Below are 23465 nucleotides of genomic sequence, written 5' to 3'. Positions count from 1 at the left end.
TGTACCGAGGAGACTTTCCCTTCTCCATTGTATGTTCTTGGCTCCCTTGTCGAAAATTAGCTGTCCATAGATATATGGGTTTATTTCCAGGCTCTCAATTCTGTTCCATTGATCTGTGTGTCTGTTTTTGTGCCAGTACCATGCTGTTTTGGTTACCATAGCTTTGTAGTATATTTTGAAATCAGGGAGTGTGATACCTCCAGCTTTGTTCTTTTTTCTCAGGATTCGTTTGGCTATTCCGGGTCTTTTGTTGTTGTGTATAAATTTTAGGATTCTCTGTTCTGTTTCTGTGAAAAACGTCGTTGGAACTTTGGAAGGAATTGCATTGAATCTGTAGATTGCTTTAGGACGTATGGACATTTTAACTATGTTAATCCTTCAAATCCAAGAGCACGGAATATCTTTCCATTTCTTTGTGTCTTTTTCGATTTCTTTCAACAATGTTTTATAGTTTTCAGTGTACAGGTCTTTCACCTCCTTGGTTAAATTTATTTCTAGGTATTTTATTCTTCTTGTTGCAATAGTAAATGGGGTTTTATTCTTAATTTCTCTTTCTGCTACTTCGTTGTTAGTGTATAGAAATGCAGCTGATTTTTGTATGTCGGTTTTGTATCCTGCAGCCTTATGGTATTCATTTATTATTTCTAAGGTTTTTTGGTGTATTCTTTAGGGCTTTCTATATATAAAATCATGTCATCTGCAAATAGTGACAGTTTGACTTCTTCATTACCAATTTGGATGCCTTTTGTTTCTTTGTCTTGCCTGATTGCTCTGGCTAGAACTTCCAGTACTATGTTAAATACAAGTGGTGAAAATGGGCATCCTTGTCTGGTTCCAGCTCTTAGAGGGATAGCTTTCAGTTTTTCTCCATTGAGTATGATATTAGCTGTGGGTTTGTGATATATGGCCTTTATTATGTTGAGGTACTTTCTATGCCCATTTTATTTGGAGTTTTTTAATCATAAATGGATGCTGTATCTTGTCAAATGCTTTCTCTGCATCTGTTGAGAGGATCGTGTGATTTTTATTCTTCATTTTGTTAGTGTGGTGTATCACGTTGATTGACTTGCAGATGATGAACCATCCCTGCATACCTGGAATAAATCCCACTTGATCATGGTGCGTGATCTTTTTAATATATTGTTGTATTCAATTTGCTAGTATTTTGTTGAAGATTTTTGCATCGATGTTCATCAGTGATACTGGCCTATAATTTTCATTTTTTGTGTTGTCCTTGTCTGCTTTTGGTATCAGGGCAATGTTGGCCTCATAGAATGAGTTAGGAACCTTTGCCTCCTCTTCAATGTTTTGGAAGAATTTGAGAAGGATAGATATTAAGTCTTCTTTGAATGTTTGGGAGCATTCACTAGGGAAGCCATCCGGTCCTAGACTTTTATTTTTGGAGGGGTTTTTGATTACTGTTTCGATCTCCATACTGGGGATTGGTCTACTCAAATTCTCGGTTTCTTCTTGACTCAGTGTTGGAAGGTTGTATGATTCTAAGAATTTATCCATTGCTTCTAGATTATCCAATTCATTGGCATATAGCTTTTCGTAGTAGTCTCCTGTAATCTTTTGTATTTCTGAGGTGTCTGTTGTAATTTCTCCTCTTTCATTTCTGATTTTATTTATTTGAGCCTTCTCTCTTTTTTTCTTGGCGAGTGTAGCTAAAGGTTTATCAATTTTGTTTATCTTGTCAAAGAACCAGCTCTTCGTTTCATTGATTTTTTCTATTGTTTTTTTACTCTCTATTTCTGCTCTGATTTTTATTATTTCCTTCCTGCTACTGATTTGGGGCTTCATTTGTCCTTCTTTTATTGGTCCCTTAGGTGCACTGTGAGACTGTTTATTTGAGATTTTTCTTGATTGTTTAGGAAGACCTCTGTTGCTATAAACTTCCCTCTTAGAACCGCTTTTGCTGTCTCCCATAAATTTTGGCATGTCGTATTTTCATTTTCATTTGCCTCCAGGTATTTTTTAATTTCTTCTTTGATTTCTTCATTGACTCAATCGTTGTTGAGTAGCATTTTGTTTAATCTCCACATATTTGTGGCTTTTCTGGTTTTTTTCCTATAGTTGATTTCTAGTTTCGTACCTCTGTGGTCAGAAAAGATGCTTTGTGTTATTTCAATCTTCTCAAATTTATCGAGACTTGTTTTGTGGTCTACTGTGTGATCTATCCTGGAGAATGTTCCATGTGCATGCAAAAAGAATGTGTATTCTGCGGTTTTTGGATGGAATGTTCTGTGTATATCTACTAAGTCCATCGGGTCTAATGTGTCATTTAAGGCCAATGTTTCCTTGTTGATCTTCTGTTTGGATGATCTTTCTATTGGTGTAAGGCAAGTGTTAAAGTCCCCTACTATTGTTGTGTTACTGTCTATTTCTCCTTTTATGTCTGTTAATAATTGCCTCATATATTTAGGTGCTCCTATGTTGGGTGCATAGATATTTACCAGTGTTATATCCTCTTGTTGGATTGTTCCCTTTATCATTATGTAGTGCCCTTCTTTGTCTCTTGTTACAGTTTTGGTTTTAAAGTCTAATTTGTCTGGTCCGGCCCCGTGGCTTGGTGGTTAAGTGTGCGTGCTCCACTGCTAGTGGCCCGGGTTTGGATCCCGGGCGCGCACCTACGTACTGCTTCTCTGGCCATGCTGAGGTCGCGTCCCATGTACAGCAACTAGAAGGATGTGCAACTATGACATACAACTATCTACTGGGGCTTTGGGGGAAAAATAAATAAATAAATAAACAAACAAATAAATAAATAAATAAATAAAAATAAAGTCTAATTTGTCTGATATAAGTATTGCTACCCCAGCTTTCTTTTCATTGCCATTTGCATGGAGTATCTTTTTGCATCTGCTCACTTTCAGTTTATGAGTGTCTTTAGGTTTGAAGTGTGTCTCTTGTATGCAGCATATATATGGGTCTGGTGTTTTTATCCAATCAACCACCCTATGACTTTTGATTGGAGCATTTAATCCATTGACTTTTAAAGTAGCTATTGATAAGTATGTACTTATTGCCATTTTGTTACTTTTTTCTGGGTGTTTTAGTAGTTCGTCTCTGTTCCTTTCTTCTCTTGCTCTCTTCCCTTGTGGTTTGATGGCTTTCTTTAGTATTTTGTTTGGGTCTTCTCTTAATTTTTTTTGTATTTATTATAGGTTTCTGGTTTGTGATTACCACGAGGTTCATATATAACAACCCACGTATATAGCAGTCTATATTAAGTTGATGGTCTCTTAAGTTTGACCTCTTGCTAAAAGGTCTACTCTTTTACTCCCCTTCTCCCACATTTTATGTTTTTGATATCACATTTAACTGCTTTTTTTTTTCATGTGTATCCATTACCCTCTTATCATGGAAATAGATAATTTTAGTACTTTTGTCTTTTGACCTTCATATTAGCTTCATAGGCGGTTGATCGGCTACCTTTACTGTATATTTGCCTTTACCTGTGATTTTATTGTGGGTTTTTTTTTAAATAATTTTCTTATTCCTATTTGTGGTCTTTTCTTTTCCACTTAAATAAGTCCCTTTGGCATTTCTTGTAAGGCTGGTTCATTGGTGATAAACTCCTTTAGTTTTTGCTTGTCTGAAAAATTCTTTATCTCTCCTTCCATTCTGAATGATAACCTTGGCGGTAGGCTTTTTCCTTTCAGCACTTTAAATATATCATGGTACTCCCTTGTAGCCTGTAAAGTTTCTGCTGAGAACGCAGCTGATAGCCTCACAGGGTTTCCTTTGTATGTAACTTGTTGCCTTTCTCTCGCAGATTTTAGGATTCTCTCTTCCTCTTTAATTCTTAACATTTTGATTACAATGTGTCTTGGTGTGGGCCTCTTTGGGTTTATCTTGTTTGGTGCTCTCTGTGCTTCCTGTACCTTGATGTTTGTTTCCTTCTTTAGGTTAGGAAAGCTTTCAGCTATTATTTCTTTGAATTGATTCTCTGCCCCTTTGTCTCCCTCTTCTCCTTCTGGGACACCCATAATACGGATGTTAGTGTACTTGATATTGTCCCAGAGGTCCCTTAGACTGTCCTCATTCTTTTTAATTGTTTTTTCTTTTATCTGTTGAGCATGGGTGATTTCCTCCAGTCTTTTGTCTAGCTCACTGATCCGTTCTTCTGTATCATCTACTCTGCTGCCGAGTCCCTTTGGTAAATTTTTTGTTTCTATTATTGTATTCTTCATTTCTGATTGGTTCTTTTTTATATTTTCCAGTTCTACATTGAAGTTCTCACTGAATCCATCCATTCTTCTCCCCAGATCAGTGAGCATCCTTGTGACTGTTAGTTTGCACTCTTTATCGGGTAGATCGTTTACCTTTGTTTCCTTTAGTTCTTTTTCTGAGGATTTGTCCTGTCCCATTATTTGGAACATATTCCTTTGTCTCCTCATTTTGTCTCTTTCTCTGTGCTTATGTCTATGTATTAGGTAGATCAGCTTTGTCTCCCGATCTTGGGGAGGTGGCCTTATGTAAGGGATGCTTTATGAGGCCCAGCAGCGTGCTTCCCTCTTGTCACCAGTTCCAAATGTTCTGGGAGTGTCCCCTGTGTGGGCTACGTGTACCTTTCTGTTGTGGCAGGGTTGCTTTTGCTGCAGGTGCACGGGGAGGCTAGGCTGTCCCCATGGCGGGCTGGTTGTAATACTCAGCTGTGTGTGGCTGCTACAGTCCCTTCATTCATTATATTGGGTGTGGCAGCACACAATTGTTTCACAGTTGTAGCACAGTTGGCTGCAGGGTCTAATAGCACATTCGTGCTACAGTTTTTCTGTTAAGTGAGTAGGCTCCCAGCATGGCTGGTTGCTAGGCTCAGGGGCTCACAATTGCTGCAAAGTTGTTGTCAGCTCTCTCACGAGTGCAGCTGAGTGGGGCCAACCCAAGGCGTGGCAGCACACAATAGTTTCAGGCATCAGAATGTGGGGCCAATCCCCTATGTGTCTGTTTGAGAAGCACAAGTCTGCTGCCACTGACAAGCCCCACTGCCCACAGGCCCACACAACCTGTCAACACAGTCCTGCGCCGTGCACACACCCCGACCCACTAAAAGTGGACCTACCGGCCCTGCTTCAGAGGCTCCACACACTCTGCCAATCAAGGCCCACCCCTTGTGCACACCCTGCCACTTGCACACACCCTGCCCCACAGAGGCAGACCCACTCGCCCCTTCCCCCACTCACAGAGGTCCCACACACCCCACCTGTGTGGGCCCACAAGTTGCCCGAGGGCTTGCTGTTGGGTGGAGCCAGTCCCTAGGGTGGGCTGTCTGCCTTGGCTGAGCTGGATTCCATTGGTGATCTAGTAGGTGGAGCAGAACCCTGTGCTAACAAGCCAGAGGAAGAACTCCAATGGCATCTGCCAGCATCTGTATCAGCACGCCTGTACTAGGTCACAGTAATGCCTGCCGCCAATGTCTCAGTCCCTGGGGAGGTGGTCCCAGCCTGGGGAGCTCTCACCTCTCACCGAAATGCGCCCAGAGCCTATCAAGTGAGTCTTTTTTCACCAAAGGACCGCGCACCTTTCTTTCTGGTGATTTTAGGTTGGTTTCCGAAACAGGTGAATTTGTGCTTGGGCCCATAAGAGCAGGCTTTTCTTTCCCATATGTCTGATAGTTTTTCTGGGGGTATCCCCCATTGTTGTGAATAGCCAGCAAAGCCAGATATTATGACAATTGTCTTCATTGTGCTGAGTCCGAAAGCTGCTTATTGTGGCAAAGCTCTCCTGCTCAGATCCCCCACTCCTCCAGGAAAAGCTTCGTACTTTATATTGCTCCTGGCTGTGAAGCCCCGTGGCTAAAATGTGGCTTTTTTCTCTCCAGAAAGAAATTTCTGCCCCTTCCACCACAGCCAGCACTGTCCCTTGTTGTGGGGGTCCTTTTTATCCAGTTTTCAGTTCTCTCTCAGGGGTAGTTGTTTCAAGGGTAGTTGTAAATTTGTTGAGTTCATGGGAGGAGGTGAGTTCAGAGTCCTCCTATGCTGCCATCTGCCCCACAATCTCAGTTCTGAGTGTTTTGTAGGCATTACATTTGATCTTCTTTCTATCTTCAAAATCTTGGAGTTGGAGCAAAAATGAGGGGATGCCAATCTTAGCGAAGTCTTCTCAGTTACCACTGAGTGAGATGGCCAAGAGCAAGGGCTCAGGAGGCACACTGCCTGGGTCTGAGTGCTGGCTCTCACCCTCACAAGGCTGGGACCCTTGGGAAGCAAGCTCAGCCTGTCAGTGCCTCAGTGTTCTCCTCTGCAACAAGGGATCTTAATAACCTACACTGTCTCAGGGTTGCTGTGTGGACTAAATAAATTGTTACACGGTAAAGCACTGAGGAACTGTGCTGGTCACACAGTAGAGCTCTGAGGAAGCTGTTACGATTGTTATTATTACGTGCTTTGTTTCTACTTCTAACTGCACTGCTGCTGACTTTCAACATTCCCCGGGATAAATTAGGACCATATTAGTGACCGGCATCTGAAAAACTGGTTACTTGATGATTTTGATGGTGATTTAATTGACAGTGGAGACACTGCAGCAGGGGACTGGATCCAGCTTCATCGAATTCTTGGACCTTAGACAGGTATGACGATTGTTTAGCTCACAGGAGACTATCTTTTGCACATGCTTCTAGCAAGAGCTTTTAATATCCAGCTACACTTACAACAAGTATTATAAGGAACGTCCAAGTATGTACCAGTGATCCTATGTTTTGGGGGTTTTTTTTGGTTTTGTTTTATTTTTAAGAAACAAAAGGAAGAAAATGTAGTTGATTTGGAAGTTGTAGAAGATGTCTTCTTTCAGTTATGATGGAGTGTTTGTAGTAAATGAGCATTCACCCTGAAAACAACTAAACAAAGTCTGGATTAAAAGAATTCTGTTTGAAGTCTTTAGAGAAATACCAATGCAGCTAGGGCCCACAGGATCAGCTCCTGAGAGAGAGAGGAGTTCATGAGAATGAAACTACCTCTCTACCTTTTCCCCTCAGGGCATTTGCCAGTTCTTGGCAAGGAACAAGAGACTGAGAAGCTGGGGAGAGGGCACCTGCTAGGAGTCAGAGAAAACAGCAGCACTTTAGGTAATCTCATGGATCTGGAGAGAAAAGAAGAAGAAGAAAAGAGACATGTGGAGCTGTCCAAGTATATAGACTTGAGGAGTCGAGATCCTGGAGCGAGTTGGTAAGTGAGCTGGATGCTTGGTACAGGAATTCCCCTGAAGCCATTTGCAAATTCAGCAATGTGCATGCAAGAGGCTACAAAGGCAAGCAGAGTGTGGCTGAAAGAGAGTGGAATTTTCAGCAATATCATGGTTCTCAGGAGATAAAAATTGAAGTTCAGGACTCATCAAAGAGGAGGGGCCAAGGAAACACCCCTCAAGGTCTCAGGTAGGATCCCTGGTGGTGTACAGCATAGCAGTGTGAGCCAACTAGCTGTAGACTGACACTTCCCATGAGTGCAAACAAGCTACAAATCAGCTTATTCAAGGACTGGATTGGACTGAGGTGACCTGCTCTTCTGCTGTCTCCTGGGGAGGAGGATGAATAATCTTCAGAGAAAGCTGACATCAGTCAAACTGTCCATCATTTTTCACACAACAGGTTCACCATTCAATCACCATATTCTAGGACTAAAAAGGAACAGAAGCAAGAGAAAAAAAGGAAACTATAGAACTTGACTCACAGGTGATTGAGGTATTGAAGTTATCAGATAGAAACATAAAATAATATGTTTTAGCTATTCACAAAATAGATGACATGCTAAAAATTTTCACCAGAGAAAGAATCTATTTTAAAAATCAATGGAAATTATAGAAATAAAATATGTAATAGTTAGGATTTTAAAAAGTCAATAGATCAGTGTAATAGCAGTTTGGACCCACTTGAAGAGAGATTATTAATCTGAAAATATGTACATTGCAAGAACTCTCCATAGAGTTTAAGCATAAAGAGCTGAAAGGAATAAAAATTAAGAAAAGAGTGTGAGAAAGATACGAGTTATGTCATAAAGGCCTAACATAAATGTAATTAAAGTCTCAGAGGTTGGAGGAGCCAGAAAATGGGACAAAAACAATATTGAAAGATATTATGGACAATTAAGGGAAAAACAAGATGATCTAGGAACTCTGAGCAAGATAAGGACAAGCAAACTACACCCCAAACTGCTGAACACCAAAGACAGATGAAAAAATCATAGCAGCACCCAGAGGAGAGAAATTCCTATTACACCGTCCAAGGATTGGGAGCTGAATTCTCAGCAAAAGCAATGAAAAAGAAGACATTCTTAAAGGGATAAAGCAATATAATTTCCTACCCGCTACACTCTACTAATCCTTGACGGAATATCTTTCAAGGGAAAGTGAAGTGAAGACCCGACCAGATAAGCAGCAGACCCTAACCAAAGGAAATGCAAAAGGTAACTTTTTAGGCAGAAGTTAAATGATCCCCAGGGAAACGTGGAAAATGAAGGAAGGAATGAAGAGCAATGGATACATTAAGTCAAATAAATATTACTATTCAAACAATAATAATAATGTCTATATGATTTAAAGTGTATGTTGAAGTAAAATTAATGCCAATAACTAAAAAATCATGAGGAGAGTAAGTGGAATTAAGATGTTCCAAAGTTCTAGCATGGTCTAGGAGATGTAAAAAGTTCTAATTTATATCAGAGTCTTTTGCACAGATTTTACAGAATACATAAAAGTAATAATATATATGTGTGTGTGTATCAGAGTAAAACTAAGAACTAAAACAATTATTCTTTGTGGGAATTCTCTAGTTTCAATAAATAATTAACTTTATTTTTGATGTCATAAACGTAAACGTAAAAAATATACAGTGAAACGTGATAAATGTATAAACCCCTGTAACTATCAGCCAGACGAACGTATAGAACATTTCCATCAACCCAGGAAGTTTCCCCGTCAGATTTTCTCAAAGAGGGAACCACTCTTCTGTTCTGATGCTTCATGGAAGTCGACTTACACAGGAGTACCAGAAAGGTACCTTAAAAGAGATATGTTTTAGGAGTTGAAAGGCATTTTTTTTTTTTGATAGGCATCTTTTGCTGAATGTACTGCTTGTGGGGGGGGGGGGCGTTGTTCATGTGATTGCCTCATCTACAGTTTGGTTGTTTTTACTGTGGATTATTGATCCCTTGTATGAACATACAATGGTTGGTACATCATTTCTCCTGTCCATGGACATTTGGATGTTATCCAGTTTTTGCCTAGTATGAATGACACTGCTATGAATGTTTTTGTAGAAGACGCTTTGAATGTATGCATTCATTTTTTCTTGGGAAGTTTATAGAAGTAACATTAGTAGGTAACAGGGTGGGTATATTTTTAACTTCATGAGAAACTGACAAATATTAGGAAAGTGGTTGTGCTAAATTACAGTCCAATCACTATCACACAGTCAGGTCATACACACTCAGATGGGGGAAGAGAGAGGAAACAGCTTAAAAAATCTATTTCTCGAGGTTTCTCTTCTTCACCTTGCTCCAGATACTTAATGGCAGCTATGACGGTGGCTGTGGTCACACCAAATGTCATCACCAACCTACTCAAGTCTGGCAGCAGAGTCATGAGAGATACTCCAAGGCAGCCCAGCCAAGTGTCAGACTCACAAACGCCAGGCAGGAATAGATGCCCGTGAAATGAGGAGAGTCAGGCCATTCTTCTCTCCGCCGTCATGGCTGTGCCCCTCTTCCGCTCTGTGCCACTAAAAACGGTTTCTTGCGCTTGCTTTCCATCCCCTCATTCCATGGCCCAGATTTTACCGGCCTCTGTTAGATGGTCATGCCCACAGGCCTCTCTCGATGGCTTTAAAGCAACCCAGGCAGGAACTGGTGGGACTCCTTTTGCCCAGAGGATACCGAAGAGACCCCCTTTTGCCGAGAGGACAGCAGAGAAGCGCTAAGGCGAAAGGGCTTGCGAGGAAAGAGCGCTCAGGTCCCACGCATGGGAGCAGAGGGGGAGGGCGGCAAGAGCGGGTCCTAGCATTCCTGGGTGACTTCGAAGCACCGGTCATTTGCCGACAGCCGAGAGCGCTGACCCTGAAAAGGGCCACCGAGGCGCGAGTCCACAGCCCCGGAGGGCCACGTCCACACTGCTGGGCGGCGGGGGGCGCTTGGGGTTCAGACGCACCTAACCCGCCGGCTCCTGCAGCTTCCAGGAGCTGAGATCCGCGGGGGCGGCTCCTGCACAAGGGCGCCTCGTTCTGGAAGTGGAAACCCTGCGTTTGATCTGGGATCCCAAAGTCAAACTGTGGGGTCCCAGGGCCCTTGCTTCTGGGATAGGCAAGGAACCCTGAGCCAGGGCCTCTCGGCAGCCGCAGTCTCTTTGCCTGAGGGATCGCTGATGCTTCCCCGGGCCTTTTTCAATTAAAAAAGTGGGTGTCTAGAATGCTTGTGGCGCGACCTCAGATTTTCAAGGAGATAGCAGTAGGCCCCAGCGTCTTCCCTGTTTCTGTAGTGTAGTGGGTATCACGTTCGCCTCACACGCGAAAAGTCCGCGGTTCAAAACTGGGCGGAAACAATCCCTTTTTCTTGAAAGTTACCATCACGTTAGAAAGACAAAAAGCACAAGGGGGAAGAGGGGCAGGGTGGCGTGGAGGTGCGGGCGCAGCTGCGTTTTCGATTCACAAGAAACATGGGAAAACTTCAATTACTACCTGAAAGCCTACTGAGCATTAGGAAACCGGCCTTTTTTGGTCTGCTCTGAGTCAGACAGGAGACCAGGACACAGTCCGTTAGTCCAAGGAGGGCACAGGACTTGGCTGACTTCAGCTTACCTTTGGATCCAGAAATCCCCTAACCTTCTCATCCAGCGCCTAAATCTTCTATACAGGCTGACAGGCATCATGTCTCTAAAAACCAAGAACTTCTTTCCTGTGAAGCACGCTTGGCTTTCCCCCACCCCAGCACACTTGCGGAACAGTTCGATTTGCGTGACGGAGCAAAAGAAAAGGAACCGAAGACTGCACTTGGGGCTCCAGCCAAAGACACGTAGATGGAGTCTCGTGCTCCACTGATCGAGCTGGTCTGGACACGAAAAGGAGCCTGTACACCTACCGTTATCAGGAGAGCCCCTTGAGCCAGCTCAGAGATCACGGAGCAGACGGACTCCGCACCTTACTCAGAAGGAAACTGAGGTTCAGAAAGAGAGCATGTCCTTGGCTCTGCCGCACACAGTGCTGAAGCTGGACTAGAACGGAACACAGACCAGTTTCCTTGTGGTCAGGCCTCAGAGCCCCAAGCGTCGCCCAGGCTGGGAGAGGTGAAGGGTGATGAGCTGCGGGATAAGGGCTGGGAGCCTTGCACAGCTGCATTCAGCCCTGGGCCGCTGGGAATCATCTCCACTTCTCCTCCCTGGGTCTCAGAAATCTAACCTTTACTTTCAAAATTTTCATCTGGAGAGGCCAAATTAGTCCTTGTGTGGCTCCCTACTGGTCTGGGGCTAGGATTTGGCGCTTTCACTGCCGTTCCCAGATTGATTCCGGATCAGAGAAGTCTCTTGGCAAGGTCTTCGCTGGCAGGAGTCTTCCTCTTCATCCCCAGAGGTGTGTAGGTCCCAAGGTCTAGATGCAGAGAAGAGCCTCTGCCCAGAGGCCAGGCCACAGGGTCAAAGGCATCTCCCAGTCCGGGAGAGGTGAGATGTGATGGGCAGCCTTCCCTCCTTCTCCCTTCATCTCAGAAAACTAATGTCTCACTTTCAGAGTTTTCACCTAAAGAGAACTTGAACTTGAGTTTCAATCTCTCCTCAAAACAAACGAACAAACAAACAAAAAGAATGAAAGAAACATTCAAAAAAGTTGCAAGAATAACAACATCGTATTTCTTCACCTAAATGGAAGGGAAGAGTTCTCACAAGCTTTCCAGAATTGTGCATCTGGGGCTGTCAGGTAGGCAGCTGCCCTGTGATAGTGGGGCTTAGTGCTGTCTTGACCTGATCTTGACCTGGTCCTGGCTTCAGTCTGAGTCCAAGCAGACAGAGGCATCCTGATTTGTGCTGCATACTCAGCTGTGCCTCTCCACAAACTGGGGTAGTGACTGAGCTTCTGTTTCCAGGATCCCAGTGGAGTCCAAAGATGCTATTGATGGGGTTTTTTTCTTGTACTTCCTTTCTTGCTGAACCTGTAACTCAGAGAGAGAAAAAAAAAAAAAAAGGTTTGGCTGTAGATAAATTAGTGGTTTCAGTGCTGGGTACAGGAAAAAGATTCAAGTTGATACTAAGGATGAGTCTCAAATACTTTTAAACACTTTAAAGGATTTCAATAATTGACATATAATGGCATAGAAAATGTTTATGTCATGTCATATATCTAAAGATGACTGCTGTATGCATCAGACTGGTTCAATAATTTTGGTCTAAAAACTACTTTATGTTGTCTTCCAGATTTTCTAATAATGTAGAAAATATTGGTAGCGTAGTATTCTAGCTTATACAAATCTTGGATTTATTTTTCTCTTCAAAATCCTAATGACACTGAACTGCCTAAATTTCCTATCCCAGTTTTACTGGTCAAATAACCCAATAGTAATTTCAGTAAATATTTAAATTTGTAAAATTTAAAATTGTATGTTTAGAAAATTAAATATGCTATATAAGATCTTGTAAACGGACATTAAGTCTAATAATTCTAGAAATCATACTGACTCAATTATTCCACTTGCAGTTTTTGGGTACACATTTTTAGGTATCATCTAATATATGATTCCAACACGTATTTCTTTATGATGTGTCAACTCGATTTGCGATTTTAGCATCTATCGTTAAGTTCTCTGACTGATATTAAATGGAGTTAATGTATAATCTTTGCCTGGAGATTTTTCAATTAAGATGGAAATAACAAACACTGTGTTAATATAATGCTACTGCATATTTTTATAGATTATAGAGTGACTGTATGTTAACAGGTTAAGAGGAGGTGTGGGTACCCTTAGGGGATGTTGGTGAGCCTTGCCATCACTGTCACTTTAAGAAGTGTAAAACATGCAATGTCTGCTCCAGGAAGTAAGGAGCCATCACTGGATGCCTGCTGTTTTCCTGAGCTGCTGTTTATTCAAGAAAAAAAAATTTCCTGTTTCTTGGTTTCCTGTCTTCTAGATCTGAAGTCATCCATTTTTCCCACTCTGTGCCATGCTTTTCTCCTCACACTCCCCACTCGCCAAGCTGAGGCTGGCAGATGCACCCGGGAGAGAGAGAGAGGAGAGACACGAACAGGTTGTGCTCTCCTGTACCTGCCCCCCTTTCTGATGCCTCCAGATGTAGGCGCCACAGGGCAGGGACTTTGGGTTTGCTTAGGATGCAGCATCTCTCTCAGAGCAGGGTCTGGCACCTAGTGAGCACCTAATAAATGCTTGATGATTGAAGGCATCTAATGCAAGGTTCTGGAAAGCTGAAAAGGAGGAGAAGAAAGTGGGTGTGATTGGCGGCAGCCTAGAGTATGAGGGACAGAGAGAGACAGACAGACACAGACACACACGTGAGGAGTGAGAGGGAGTCAGACAGAGAGAGAGAGAGAGAGAGAGAGAGAGGGAGAAGGGAAACAGGGAGACAGGGAGACAGGGAGAGAGAGAATGTCCAAGAACCAGATTTAGTGTGTAAAAGACAAAGAGCTCTCTTTTGCTCATGAGATTCAACAGAAGAACCAAGGGAAGGTGAGCCAATAGCTGTAAGGATCCAGGTCTGCACAAGATGCATTGTCAGGTGCAGGCTTCTGTTGGTTCCAACGATTTGTCTCAAATGGGGTAAGTTTGCAGAAATACCCAAACACTGTCAAGGAATCATACAGAGACAGTTACCGCCATGTTAATGTACTCTAGTATAGGAGGGAGACCAGTTGTTAGATTATGTGCATCCAGCGAAAGCAAAAATGCAATTCATAAAGGAAAGGGAAGAGGAACAAATGTCTGGGACCAGTGTTTTTTTTTCCCTCCAACCATTAAGCTGCTTGGCAGGAAGCAATCCTGGGCATTCTGGCCAATCTTCCCTTTACCAAATTAAGTAGGTTACCATCAACAATTACAATTATTGGAAGACTTTCCAAATATCTTGGAAGTTTAGCTGCCGAACATATGTAATAGCGTATCTCTAGGTAATATCCACATTGTCCTACCGTTGTACCTCCCATTTAGTTGAGCCTGGAGGAAACCACTCCCCTTGTTAGAGTATTAGATACATGTATAGATAGTTTGTTGTGCCGGCAAGAGTATGAAGAAAAAGGCTCTTTCATCGAGTTGGAAAAATACTTTAGAGTATAAATTGGCACACCTCCTATTGAAGTCAAACTAAGAACATGTAAAGAGATGCCTTCAGCTTCTGGCAAAGGTGGAGTGACAGAAATCAGATTTACCCTTCTGAAGGTGAAATCTCACCTTCCTTTCCCCCCACCCCCAAGAAAAGAAAAAAACAAAACACATGAAACGCAGGTTTTCCAAACACTGGAAATCAGGCGACAAAGACAGCAACCGCTCAGAGATGGGAAACAAACAAGCTGAGCCCTAGCGCTGGCCCAGCTTACTGCTTTCAGAGAGATTCCAGGCCGGGCACGAGGAGGGTGATCTGAGGCCAACTCCTCGGATTGTGGGCATGAAGCTGAGTATCTGTGGAGAGCAAAGCTGCTAGAATTCATAGGGCAAAGAGCAAGTGATGAGAGAAATGGACAGAGAGAGAACCCAGGCATGTGAAAAGGGTCTTCCTCAAGTATTCAGCAGATACTGATCAGAGCATGCTTATGAAGAAACTGCCTGAGACCAAAGGAAGAAACTTCTGAAAGGATCATGGAACAGTGCCTGGTGCTCACACAGGGCAGGAAATCATACTTGCTCCCACCAGCCAGACTGGACTACTCATAACTCATGGACCATTGGGAAGAACACTCAGGAAGGTCTTGTTTCAGTAGTGGGAATAATCAGCCCTAGACTGACTTACCTAAAACATCATACAAGCCAGATCCGAAGGGATCAAACTGTTTAAAAGTCACTTAACTGTACCCCAGAACAAAACTCAAGAAGATTTATGGGAATACCAAAATAGCAGGGACCCAGGAAGGTAAACTTTCACAGTGTCTGGCATCCAATCAAAGAATGCCAGGCGTGCAAAGAGGCAGGAAAACATGACCCATAATGAGAAGAATAATCAATCAATCGAGACTAAACGAGAACTGACATGATGTTAAAATTAACAGAGCGAACTTTAAAACAGGTATTCTGACTGTGTTACATATGTCCAAGGAGTTAAGTAGACATGTGGAGCATATACAAATGGGCAGAATCAAACGTTAGAGATGGAAACTATAACATCTGAGATAATAAATTCACCGGCTGGGATTAACAGCAGATTAGACCTGGCAGAAAAAAAGATTAGGGCACACGAAGCCACGAACAATTGAAAATATCCAAAAAGAAACTCACAGTTAAAAATATCTTTTTAATGAACATAGCATCTGTGAATGGTGGGGCAACTTTAAAAGACCTTATATATATATATATATGAGTAATTGAGTCCCTGAAAAGACTGGAAGAGAAGAAATTATTATTATTTTTTTTTTTGTGAGGAGATCAGCCCTGAGCTAACATCCGCCAATCCTCCTCTTTTTTTGCTGAGGAAGACGGCCCTGGGCTAACATCGGTGCCTATCTTCCTCCACTTTATATGGGATGCCGCCACAGCATGGCTTACCAAGCAGTGCGTCGGTGCGCGCCCGGGATCCGAACCAGCGAACCGCGGGCCGCCGCAGCGGAGCGCGCGCACTTAACCGCTTGCGCCACCGGGCCGGCCCCAAATAGCTTTCTCTTTTTTTTTTTTTTTGTGAGGAGATCAGCCCTGTGCTAACATCCGCCAATCCTCCTCTTTTTTTGCTGAGGAAGACGGCCCTGGGCTACCATCTGTGCCCATCTTCCTCCACTTTATATGGGACGCCGCCACAGCATGGCTTGCCAAGCAGTGCGTCGGTGGGCGCCCGGGATCCGAACCAGCGAACCGCGGGCCGCCACAGCGGAGCGCGCGCACTTAACCGCTTGCGCCACCGGGCCGGCCCCGAGAAGAAATTATTTTTGAAGACACAGTGACTGGAAAATTTCCAGTCAGACTAAAAATTATAAACCCACTGAACAAAGGAGCCAAATGAGCACAATGAATGAACACAAGAAACATGAAGAAAACCACATCTAGTCACATCATAATGAAATTGCTCAAACCCATTGAAAAACAAAAAAAAATCTCCAAAGCGGCTATAGGAAAAAGACATGCTACATACAGAAAGCAAAAATAAAGATTATATCAGATTTCTCATCAGAAGCAGTGCAAGAGAGAAGACAGTGGAGCAACATCCTTAAAGGACCGAGGGGGAAAAACGTCGGCGTGCAATTCTCTGCCTCCTCTCCCACAAAAATTCTTTCAAAAATGAAGGTGAATAATAACATTTACAGACATACAAATGCTCAAAGAATTCATCACCGACAGACCCACACTACAGAAAACGTTAAAAGAGTCCTTCAGGAAGAAGGACACTGACACCAGATGGAAATCTGGATGTACACAAAGGGATTAAGGATAACAGAAATGCTATCTGCAGGGGAAGGTATGTAAGATTCTTTCGGGAAGTGTGATAGCTCCTGCTTTGTTCTTTTTTTCCTCAGGATTGCTTTGGCTATTCGGGGTCTTTTGTTGTTCTACATAAATTTCTGGATTCGTTGTTTTATTTCTGTGAAAAATGTCATTGGGAATTTGATAGGGATTGTGTTGAATCTGTAGATAGCTTTAAGTAATATGGACATTTTAACTACGTTAATTCTTCCAATCTATGAGAATGGATTATCTTTCCATTTCTTTGTCTTCTTAAATTTCTTTCAACAATGTCTTATAGTTTTTTTTTGTTTTTTTTTTTGAGGTAACATTGGTTTATAACATTATATAAATTTCAGGTGTACATCATTATATTTTGATTTCTGCATAGATTACATCATGTTCACCACCCAAAGACTAATTACAATCCATCACCACACACATGTGCCTAATCATCCCTTTTGCCCCCCTCCCTCCCCCCTTCCCCTCTGGTAACCACCAATCCAATCTCTGTCTCTATGTGGTTGTTTGTTGTTGTTTTTATCTTCTAGTTATGAGTGAGATCATACAGTATTTGACTTTCTCCCTCTGACTTATTTCGCTTAGCATAATACCCTCAAGGTCCATCCATGTTGTCACAATTGGCTGGATTTCATCGTGTCTTATGGCTGAGTAGTAATCCATTGTGTATATATACCACATCTCCTTTATCTATTCGTCCCTTGATGGGCACCTAGGTTGCTTCCAAGTCTTGGATATTGCGAATAATGCTGCAACGAACACAGGAGTGCATGTATCTTTACGCATTGGTGTTTTCATGTTCTTTGGATAAATACCCAGCAGTGGAATAGTTGGATCATAGGGTAGTTCTAGTCTTAATTTTTTGAGGAATCTCCACACTGTTTTCCACAGTGGCTGCACCAGTGTGCACTCCTACCAGCAGTGTATGAGAGTTCCCTTCTCTCTGCATCCTCTCCAACATTTCTTGTTTCCTGCCTTGTTAATTATAGCCATTCTGACAGGCGTGACGTGGTATCTCATTGTAGTTTTGATTTGCAATAATGTCTTATAGTTTATGGTGTACAGGTCCTTCACCTCCTTGGTTAAATTTATTCCTAGGTATTTTATTTGTATTGTTGCAATTGTAAATGGGATCGTATTCTTGATTTATCTTTCTGCTAGTTCGTCGTTAGTGTATAGAAATGCAACTGATTTTTATACGTTTATTTTGTACCCTGAAACTTTACTGTTTTCATTTATTATTTCTCATAGTTTCTTGGTGGATTCTTTAGGATTTGCTATAGGTAAAATCATGTCGTCTGCAAATAGTGACAGTTTTACATCTTCCTTTCCAATTTGGAGACCTTTTATTTCTTTTTCTTTCCTAAGTGCTCTGGCTAGACCTTCCAATACTATGTTGAACAAGAGTGGGGAGAGTGGGCATCCCTGTCTTGTTTCTATTCTTGGAGGGATAGCTTTCAGTTTTTCATCATCGAGTATGATGTTAGCGGTGGATTTGTCATATACGGCCTTTATTATGTTGAAGTACTTTTCTTCTATACCTATTTTAACGAGAGTTTTTATCATAAGTGGATGCTGAATCTTGTCAAGTGCTTTCTCTGCGTCTGTTGAGATGATCATGTGATTTTTATTCTTCATTGCGTTAACGTGGTCTATCACGTTCATTAGTTTGCGGGTGTTGAACCATCCTTGCATCCCTGCAATAAATCCCACTTGATCATGGCATATGATCTTTTTAACGTATTATTGTATTTGATTTGCTAACATTTTGTTGAGGACATTTGCATCAGCAATATTGGCCTATAATTTTCTTTTTTTTGTGTGTTGTTCTTGTCTGCTTTTGGTATCAGGGTAATGTTGGCTTCATAAAGTGAGTTGGGAAGCTTCCCCTCCTCTTCAACTTTTTGGAAGAGTTTGAGAAGGATAGGTATTAAATCTTCTTTGAATGTTTGATAGAATTTACCAGAGAAGCCATCTGGTGCTGGACTTTTGTTTTGGGGGAGGCTTTTGATTACTGTTTCAATCTCCTTACTAGTGATTGGTCTGTTCAGATTCTCTATTTCTTGTTGATTCAGTTTTGGAAGGTTCTATGATTCTAAGAATTTATCCATTTCTTCTAGGTTATCCAATTTGTTGGTGTATAGCTTTTCATAGTATTCTCTTATAATCCTTTGTATTTCTGTGGTATCTGTTGTAATTTCTCCTCTTTCACTTCTGATTTTATTTATTTGAGACTTCTCTCTTTTTTTCTTAGTGAGTGTATTGCTATAAACTTCCCTCTTAGTACTGCTTTTGCTGCATCCCACAGATTTTGGTACGTTGTGTTTTCATTTTCATCTGTCTCCAGGTATTTTTTGATTTCTCCTTTGATTTTTTCATCGATCCAATAGTTGTTCAGTAGCATATTGTTTAGTCTCCACATATTTGTGATTTTTCCAGCTTTCTTCTTGTGGTTGATTTCTAGTCTCATACATTGTGATCCAAAGAGATGCTTGACGTGGTTTCAATTTTCTTAAATTTGTTGAGGTTTGTTTTGTTTCACAACATATGGTCTATCTTTGAGAATGTTCTGTGTGGACTTGAGAAGAATGTGTATTCTGCTGCTTTTGACTTTCTGTCTGGATGATCCATCCATTGATGTAAATGGGGTATTAAATCTCCTAGCGTTATTGTGTTGCTGTCAATTTCTCCCTTTGGGTCTGTTAATGATTGCTTTATGTACTTTGGTGCTCCTATGTTTGGTGCATACGTATTAATAAATGTTATGTCTTCTTGATGGATTTTTCCCTTTATCGTTAAATAATGTTCATCTCTGTCTCTCGTTACCTTTTGTGGCTAGAAGTTTATTTTGTCTGATATAAGTATGGCTACACCCGCTTTCTTTGAATTGCCATTTGCTTGGAGTATCGTCTTCCATCCCATCACTTTGACCCTATGGTTGTCTTTGGAGCCGAGATGGGTCTCCTGGAGGCAGCATATTGTTGGGTCTTATTTTTTAATCCATCCAGCCACTCTGTGTCTTTTGATTGGTGAATTCAATCCATTTACATTTAGGGTAATTATTGGTATATGAGGACTTAATACTGCCACTTTACCTTTTGTTTTCTGGTTGCTCTATATTTCCATTGTTTCTTGTTCCTTGTGTTTCTGTCTGTCATTTCATTTTGGGAGTTTTCTGTGATGTGTTTCTCATTTACCTCTGTTTTTATGTTTCATGACTCTGCTCTGAAGTTTTGTTTTCTGGTTACCATGAAGTTTGTATAAAGGGTCTCATAGATAATATAGTCCTTTTTCTGCTGATAGCATCTCATGTTCATTTGCCTATACAGGTTCCATTCCTTTCCTCTTTCCCTTCTACGTTTTTGTTGTCACAAATTATCCCTTTTTGTGTTGTGAGTTCATTACCAAATAGAAGTGGTTGTAGTTATTTTTAATGCTTCCTTTCCCTTTAACCTTTATGTTATAATTAATTGTTTACTAACCTATTCTGATATAGAGTTGCAATTTTTAAATTCTGTCTATTTATCACCTTGCTCAAAGCTTTGTGTACCTTTGCCTTTTCATTTAAGGTAGGAGAGCTCCTTTCAACATTTCACAGATCAAGTGGCGATGAACTCCCTCAGTTTTTGTTCATCTGGGAAGGCCTTTATTTCTCCTTCATATCTGAAAGATAACTTTGCTGGATAGAGTATTCTTGGCTGACAGTTTTTATCTTTCAATATTTTGAATATTATCATTCCACTCTCTCCTGACCTGTAGAGTTTGTGCTGAGAAATCTGCTGATAGCCTAATAGGGGTTCCCTTGTAGTTCGTTGAGTTTTTTTCCCTAACTGCCTTTAATATTTTTTCTTTGTCATTGACTTTTGACAGTTTTTTTTTTTTAATCACGTGTCTTGGAGAAGGTCTTTTTGCATTGAGATAATTGGGTGTTCTCTTAGCTTTGTGGATTTGTACATTCAGTTCCTTCCCCAGGTTTGGGAAGTTTTCAGCTATTATTTCTGTAAATAAGCTCTCTGCTCCCTTCTCTCTTTCTTCTCCTTCTGGAATACCCGTTATCCTTAAGTTGCCCTTTCTAAAAGAGTTGGACAATTCTCATAGATATTCTACATTCTAAAAAAATCTTAGTTCTCTCTCTTCTTCTACCTGCATCGTATCAATGAAACAGAATTGAGAGCCCAGAAACAAACCCACACATTTGTGTACAGCTAATTTATGACAAAGCAGCCAAGAACATACAGTGGAGAAAGGAAAGTCTCTTTAATAAACGGTATTGGGAAAACTGGACAGCCACATGCCAAGGTATGAAAGTAGACCACTATCTTAACACCATACACAAAAATGAACTAAAAATGGATTAAAGACGTAAATGTAAGAACGGAAACCATCAAACTTCTAGAAGAAAACGTAGGCAGTATGCTCTTTGACGTCAGTCTTAGCAATGTCTTTTTGGATATGTCTCTTCAGGCAAAGGAAACAACAACAACAAAAAAAGGGACTGCATCAAACTGAAAAGCTTCTGCACAGCAAAGGGAACCATCAACAAAATGAAAAGACAACCTACTGATTGGGAAAAGATATTTACAAATCATATATCCGAAAACAGGTTACTATCCAAAACACACAAGGAGCTCATGGAACTCAACAATAAACAAACAACCTGATTAAAAAATGGGCAGGGGATCTACAACGACATTTTTTCCAAAGAAGACATATAGATAGCCAAGAGGCATGTGAAAAGATGTTCAACATCACTAATTACTAGAGAAATGCAATTCAAAACCACAATGACATATCGCCTCGTGCCTGTCAGAATTGCTACTACTACAAAGATAAGAAATAACAAGTGTTGGAGAGCATGTGGAGAAAAGGGAACCCTCATACACTGCTGGTGGGAATGTAAACTGGTGCAGCCACTGTGGAAATTCCTCAAAAAGTCAAAAATAGAACTACCATAGGATCCAGCTACTCCATTTCTGGGTATTCATCCAAGGAACACAAAAACATGAATTCGAAAAGATAAATGCACCCCCATGTTTAGCGCACCATTATGTACAATAGCCAAGACTTGTAAACAACCTAAGTGCCCATCGACAGATGAATGGATAAAGAAGACGTAGTGTGTGTGTGTGTGTGTGTGTGTGTGTGTGTGTGTGTAAATAAAATAGAATATATATAATAGAATATATCTATATATAGAGAGAAATATTTATATCTATATAGAATAGAATATTGGTCCCCCTTTTGTGCACAAGACACAGCCATAAAAAGGATGAAATCTTGCCCTTCGTGACAACGTAGACGGACCTTGAGAGTACTATCCGAAGCAAAATAAGTCAGACGGAGAAAGACAAATACCATACGATTTCACTCACACGTGAGAAATAAAAAACAAGCACAACAACAAACACAGATTTCAGAGAACAGATTGGTGGTTACCAGGGGAAAGGGGATGGGGGGAGGGTGACAGGGGACAGGGGGTGGGGGGGAGGGTGGCAAGGGTAAAAAGGGACGTTGGTACGAATGTGACAAATGCAAACTAGACTTTTGGTGATGAACACGATGTAGTCTATACAGAAGTCGAAACATAATGAGGTACACCTGAAATTTATATAATGTTATAAACCAATGTCACCTCAAAAAAATATATATATATATACGAAATGAAAAAGAATTCTTCTTACTATTTAAATCACTTTAAAAACATGGGACAGATTAAACAAAAGTAATAACGATGGATTGTGGGGTTTTATAACGTATATGCAGTAGAATGCATGACAGCAATAGTGTAAACACAGGCAGGGAAGAAATGTAAAGAGGTATCATATCGCTTGAAGGCAGACTGTGGTTACAGATGTATGCTACAAATCCTAAAACAGTCACTGAAATGGCAAAGAGTTATAGCTAATAAGCCAACAAAGGAGAGAAAATGCAATCATATAGAAACCATATAAACACTCTGATAGAGCAATTGCTCCTCCAGGACTCTACCCTATGGAAATAATAGTACAAGTGGCCAAAGATACAAGAATGCCGGCTACAGCATTATTTGTAACCATAAAGTCGCAGAACCAACTTAATTTTAAAAGTATATGGCAAGGGTTAAATAAATACTAGTACAAACAAACGATGTTTTCCCAAGCTCTTCTGTGAGGATCTGTGAGGATCTTATGATCTTGACTTAGGTCCCCCTTTTGTGCACAAGGCACAAAGAACAGGAGTGTAGCAGTGGAGGAGGCCTTTCTCTGCCTTTACGTGAGAAGATGTGCAGAGTAGCGATGTAAGAAAAGTGTATACATTGGGGTGTATGGAGAAGCCATTCTGGTTTAAACTTGATTTGGCCTAAATTTTATTTAAACCAAAGAAGCCTGACTTATGGCCTGTCAAACATTCATTGTACATCTGCTTTAATCATTATCCCAAAGCAAAGAATGTACTCTTTGAAGGTGAGAAATTGATGCCTCCCTTCTTATGAGCCAGTAGTTTTTGAAGGTAAGTGCCCCTTCCCATGAGGCCAGGGACATGTTGACCCGCTGTTTGCCTGCTAATATGTAACAAAATATCTCCTCGAATCCTTGAAAGAATGTACCCTGACATGCTTGATGTATGTCTCTTTGTTTGGAAATGGGGTATAACGGTACCGAAAACCACTCAGAGCCCTTTCTTCCCTTGCAAAGGATGCACTCCCCGGCTGTAGTCCTCAGCCTGGCTCGAGTAAAACTCTCTGCTATAGAATAATTATTGATTATTTTCGTCAACAGTAGAAACAACCGCAAACACTTTTTATATTATACCGTAAAGAGCCAAGAGGCGTCCCCAGGTGGGGTTGAACCACCAACCTTCCGGTTAACAGCCGAACGCGCTGGCTGACTGCGCCACAGAGAC

The 23465-nt window shown here is 41.3% G+C and overlaps 1 non-coding gene across 1 annotated transcript; it reads right to left on the bottom strand.

The window, feature by feature from the left end:
• Nucleotides 1-23391: 23391 nt before the first annotated feature.
• Nucleotides 23392-23465, bottom strand: TRNAN-GUU (transfer RNA asparagine (anticodon GUU)). The gene has a single exon. It is a non-coding gene; the product is annotated as a tRNA-Asn (tRNA).

The sequence above is a fragment of the Diceros bicornis genome, chromosome 4, assembly GCF_020826845.1.
Source record: "Diceros bicornis minor isolate mBicDic1 chromosome 4, mDicBic1.mat.cur, whole genome shotgun sequence".
In the NCBI taxonomy this organism is placed as follows: domain Eukaryota; kingdom Metazoa; phylum Chordata; class Mammalia; order Perissodactyla; family Rhinocerotidae; genus Diceros; species Diceros bicornis.
This window is presented reverse-complemented; position numbering and strand designations above follow the sequence as displayed.